The sequence below is a fragment of the Lactuca virosa genome, chromosome 2, assembly GCF_052849685.1.
Source record: "Lactuca virosa cultivar CGN04683 chromosome 2, Lactuca_virosa_CGN04683_v6, whole genome shotgun sequence".
NCBI lineage: Eukaryota > Viridiplantae > Streptophyta > Magnoliopsida > Asterales > Asteraceae > Lactuca > Lactuca virosa.
The window spans coordinates 597,006-602,971 of record NC_136427.1 but is presented as its reverse complement, the minus strand read 5'-3'; the positions used below and the strand labels follow the sequence as shown (position 1 = coordinate 602,971).

The window sequence follows — 5,966 nt, the reverse complement described above, 5'->3', positions numbered from 1 at the left end:
GAACGAAACAAAGTCGTATTCCCATCGTGAAGGTACGTTGGAACGCTAAACGAGGACCCGAATTCACCTGGGAACGCGAGGATCAGATGAAACAAAAGTATCCACATCTCTTCCCAAACTCTTGAAATCCCAGTCAAAATGAAAATTTCGGGACGAAATTCCTTCTAACGGGGGGATGATGTGACAACCGTCAATTTTCGGTCAATTCAAAGTCAACAAGTCAAACCGGTCAACTCCAATAACTCTTGTATGCTAGGGTTTACGTTATGTAATCACTATACAATTCACTATTTTAATGAGAAATCCTCATTTGGAAAGTTCATGTGTTTGATTTTCCTTAGCCTTAACAGTGCTAAACAACGAACCAAAGCGATAAAACACTATTGCACAATCATCGGGATTGTGTACGACACTAAAACATGGTTTAATGGGGTTTACGAACCTTGCATTGTGAAGCCGGACACTCAAATTAATCACAAACGAAACCTCTCTAAATCGTTTTCACTCTATCTCTTTCTATTTGAAATCTCTCCCAAATCTCTCCCAAATCTCTCCCAAATCTCTCTCAAAAGTTACTTTAACTTTTTGTAATCATTTGGGTCATCTCGACCCTTAACCGGGTCAAAAACCACTTGAAACGGGGTAAAAACGGGTAAAATAGGCTTAAGGACCCAAAACTGAAGCTTCATGACCGAAGTCCCTGTCATAAAGGAAGACGACACACATTTGTCTGTCGTAAACTTACGACTCGCGTGTTTAGGACACGCAATGAGTATCAAGGAAGCCCCTGTCATAAAAGAAGACGACATGCATGTTTGTGTGTCATAATTTTTCCGGTTTTTCGACTACGACTTCGTTTTAACTCCGTTTTTCATTATTTTAACGTGGGATTTTCACCCAAAACTTTATTTTATAAACTAAGACCCCAAAATATATAAATCTCCAGGGTTTTTATAAAAATGTATTAAAAGAATTGGTGGTTGGACTAATTATTGAGGGAATATTTGCTTTTCCTTATTTTATGACAAAAGCAAGCCACCACCACCTCACTCTATGATCATCCACTCTTTCCCACTACCCCTTGTCTCCTTAGTGGACCTTTACAACCAATCTCCAGCTCTTCCCACGTTCTAAGAGCTGGAGGATTGATCCTCTCTCCTCATTCTCCATAAAAACTCTTTCATTCTACACTTAGCAACCAAGAACACTCTCCAAAATTCTCTCATCTTTTCTCTCAACTTCAAGAACTTCAAGGCTTTCTCCAGGGATTTATTGCTTCAATTAGTAAGTATCTTCATCATTCACATAATTATTAAACTCCATTCTACTCAAATCATTGATATCTTACACAAGTTCCATCTTATTCGGTGTTAGATTTTCGAATCATCAAGACATCTTCTTAGTGTTCTTGAGTTGAACACTTCCTCTCTCTCACTTTCATCCACTGAAACCACATAAGGTGAGTTCATACCATACATTTACATGTTTTTCTTAAGTTTTAAGGGGGGAATACAAGTAAAATCATCAAGAACACAATTAAACTTTTTCTAACAGATTGCATCAGAAAAGATGGACGTTAATCACAGACTGTTTTGGCTAACTTAAAAATTTTAGTTTTCAAAACTGTTTCAGATGCAAGTAGTTCAAACTCTTAGCTTTAAAATGACTACTTGCACACCTCCAAATGATTTTTCTACAATTAATGGTGATTTTTACAAAACTGCCTGTCATTTCAGAGGCAAACCCCGACCAGTCTGTGATTATGAACATTTTCACCTCTGTTAGAGATCACTAAAAATCATGATAAAATTCACGAACAAACTAGACTCATATTCCAAACTCTCAAAATTTGCGGATTTGGATTTAGAGCTGTGATGATTTTTCTATAAATTTTCTAAGAACGGTAACAGAAACTGTTTTTAACGAAAAGTTGCTGTTAATTTCATTTCATCTTGTAACATGTTGAGCAAGGTGTATATCTTTATGTGACTATATGTTACTGCAATATATGACATTTTATCTTAATATTTAGACACACATCAGTTTACAAATGGATTTGGTCATATAAAATATAAAGAATAACAAGTGATTATAATCAAAGTACAATCGATACATTCAAACATTAAATAAACTATTTTGAATATAGTTTGCATACATTACCACGTACTACCCTTGGTTGATAAACTATAATAGGTATAGTTTATGATACATTACATAACACATACATTTAAAAAGGGTACATTTATACAAAGGATATTTTCATTAAGCAAGGTACGGCCATACGGTACCAAGTTTTCATAACACGAAATTCCGTTAATGACTTTGTGAGACAATTACTTCAAATTACCATTAAGTCCTGTATTGTAACCAGAGTCTCCTTGAGGGAGAGCGTGATACTTGTGTATAGATCTATATTGGGTTTGACAAACCCACACCTAAACTGCATGCAACAGTTAGACCGATAGGTCTGGGGTGACAAATGTCATAACATTTCCGACGCCTGAAGAACGTCGTTTTAGGCAACCTTGGTCATAGTATGGTTATAATAAACTCACATAAAGTATTAACAAACATTGGAATTTACGGGAACTTCATTAAAATTTAACGAGTTTATGTCGATTTAAACTTGCATTGTTTTACTATAAATATGACAAATTACTTGTACATTTCGGTCTTTGGGTTTTAAGACTACATTTACACATTAAGGAAAATATTGGATTTTTCTAACACAAATACTACTTTTACAAATGAAAAGCTTATGAACTCACCAACCTTTGTGTTGACACTTTTTCAAACAACTTGTATTCTCAGGAAATCATTAAACAGGTAATCAAGTGCTTTTGAGGATGGGATGCTAAGGCGTCTACTATTTCATATTTTATCAACATATTGTAATTGATTCGTAAACATGTAATTCATACAATGATGTAATTTTTTTTAATTATATATATGTTGGTTGTGTTTGCTTGAATTACTATTACAATTGCTGTTATGATACTATACATGAAGTCCTCCACCCCCGGACGTTTCCGCCATCCTTGGTTTGGGGGTGTGACAAGTATGGACCGGAAGGTCAGCAGTGTATGGACCGGAAGGTCAATATGGTATGGACCGGAAGGTCGAAAGAGTAGGAACGGAAGGTCTACTCGGATTGTAGGACCGGAAGGCCCCTGAGATACATTGACCGGAAGGTCTTGTAGAGCTACAGCCTCGAGTGGCTTATGTGTTGTATGTAGTATTTTGGGGAACTCACTAAGCATGCATGCTTACCATTGATGTGATATGTGTTTCATTTACTTCAGAGGACCACGGGGAGGCACCGACATGATTGTACACACACGCACTATGTTTTGGGAAGAGCTACTGTGGATCCTGGATTTTTATGAGATGATTTGAAAACTTTGTTAAATGAAGGATTGATGTTGAACAATGATATATGTTTTTATGAATTAAGAATGAAAATTTTGGTTTAAATTTTTACGATGTTACAGAGGATGACGGTTGTGACTCCACTGTTGGAACGGAATTGGAGGCCTAGTAGGAGGCCATGAAGGAGGAACACTATAAGTGTGAGCGTATTGTGGGTCAGGTTTTCTCCTTTGATTATGACAGCCGTGGATTGTTGATGCTACACCATAGAGTGTGGGTCACATATCAAGGGGTGTGCACCAGGTCTTGATGGAGGAGGCGCACAAATCAAGGTTTTCTATTCATCCCGGGCGAGGAAGATGTACAGGGATCTTCGTCTTGATTAATGGTGGCCCCGCGTGAAGAGGGACGTAGCTTGGTTTGTTTAGAGATGTCTGGTCTACAGGAAGGTCAAGGCCGAGCATCAGAGGCCACACGGCAAGACCCAACCGTTGGATATTCCGCTGTGGAAATGGGAGGACATCACTATGGATTTTATCACGAAGCTTCCCAGGACCGCGCGAGGAGTGGATTCGATTTGGGTCATCGTTGATCGATTGACCAAGAGTGCCTATTTTATTCTAATTCAGGAAAGCATTTCGGCCGAAAAGTTGGCCGACATCTATATCAGGGAGGTAGTGGTGCGACACGAGGTGCCAATCTCAATGATTTCCGACAGGGATGCGCGGTTCATTTCCAGGTTCTAGAAGAAGTTTCATGACGAGCTGGGTACTCGTCTGCACTTTAGCACCACCTTTCACCTGCAGACGGATGGTCAGAGCGAGCGGACCATCCAGACTCTAGAGAATATGTTGTAGGCGTGTGTTTTAGACTTCAGAGGTAGTTGGGATACTTACCTTCCTCTGGCGGAGTTTTCCTATAATAACAACTATCATGCGAGTATCGACCATCCTCCCTTCGAGATGTTGTATGGGAGGAAGTGTAGGACCCCGATATGTTGGGGTGAGGTTGGTTAGAGGGTCATAGGGAGTACCGAAGTGGTGCTCCAGACTGCTCAGAGTCGGCAGAACCGCAAGGGCGCGGAATAGACCTGGGAGCCGAAGGATGAGATGAGGGAGCACTACCCTGAGCTATTTTCGGATTCAACAGTAGCCTTCGAGGATGAAGTATAGAATAAGTGGGGGAGATTTGTAACACCCGGTTCCTGGTACGTATTTAATTCCAAGTATTATTGTATTTTACCCTGGGAAACGGCGAGTTGAAGGTCCAAACTGTCGAGTAGACTTGGCTTTGCGCGCGGATTTTAAGTGACCTACTCGACGAGTCGGGAGACCGACTCGGCGAGTAGGAGCTGCCTGATTAAAACCCTAAATTTGAGGGTTTGCACCCTATTTAAACAACTTATCTGCTCCCATATCAGCCTCCATCGTCCCTCACACTTCAAGAAGACCTTAAACTGAAACCTTAGCCTTGTTTGAGTGCTCTTAAGCTTTTCTGTGCATTTTTGGTGGTTGTGAAGCTTGAGAAGAAGAAAGGAGCTTGGGAGTTCAAGTTGAAGCTAGAAGATCCAGATATTATGTTCCATTTCCAGCTCATTTAAGGTAAAAAGCTTCAATCTTGACTTTCCATGTTTTTAATCAACTTTAGGGCTTGGATTTTTGTATCTTTAGGGCATTTCTAAGCCATTTCCGGGTTGTGGGGTGTAATGTGGAGATATGGCTTCAAATCTTGGACTTTGGAAGGTTCTCATGGCATAAAGGTGCCAACTCTATGGCCATGAGAGCCCCATGCATCTTGTAGGTCTCATTTTTGGTCCTTTTAAGCTTAAAGACCCATGTATGGATGTAAAGTTCGTAACTTCACGTGTTATATCGACCCCAGGAGGTCAGATCTACCCTTTGGATGAGATGAGCTCAACAGAAATCGAGTTTATGGACATGGACTTTAGGAGACTCGGCGAGTCGTTCTTGGGACTCGGTGAGTCGAGCATTGGTTCCCCAACCTTTTGTTTTGGAGGAATCTGGTTGAGTCTAGAAGGGGGACTCAACAGAGAAGGACGTGATTATAGACCTGGAAATCATGGGACTTGACGAGTGTATGAACAAACTCTACAAGTCCAAGGCAATCTCCCAAACCATGAAGATGGACGCGACAAGTTGTTCATACAACTCGGCGAGTCATAGACTGAACACATTCTTATGAGGGAGATGAACTCGACGAGTTCAAGGGGAACTCGGCGAGTCGGTTGAAGATGGTCCCGATTTTATGGTTGAACGAGGCCCCGTCGAGTTGTTTCTAGACTCGACGAGTGGAGTCGGGGGTTGGATCATTTTGAAGGAGTAGGGACTCGACGAGTTGGTAGACCAACTCGGCGAGTCAATTCAACTGGAGGTTGAGTTTGACCAAAGTTGACTTTGATTAGGACTTGGCTTGACCTCTTGTGAAGGTTGTGAGTACAAATTGATAACTTAGTAAGATTTTTCGTGTAGGGATTGAGGAGTCGAGGAAAGTCGATTTTCACGTCGGGGACAGTGCAGACACTACACAACATTGAGGTGAGTTACCTTCCAGTAGAAGTGGGTCTAAGGCACCAAGGC

General features: G+C 40.7%; 1 long non-coding RNA gene across 1 annotated transcript; it reads left to right on the top strand.

The window, feature by feature from the left end:
* Positions 1-1,067: 1,067 nt before the first annotated feature.
* LOC145156218 (uncharacterized) lies at positions 1,068-2,921 on the top strand. The gene is made up of 3 exons (XR_013736543.1): positions 1,068-1,284; positions 1,375-1,459; positions 2,812-2,921. It is a non-coding gene; the product is annotated as an uncharacterized LOC145156218 (long non-coding RNA).
* The last annotated feature ends 3,045 nt before the right edge of the window (positions 2,922-5,966 follow it).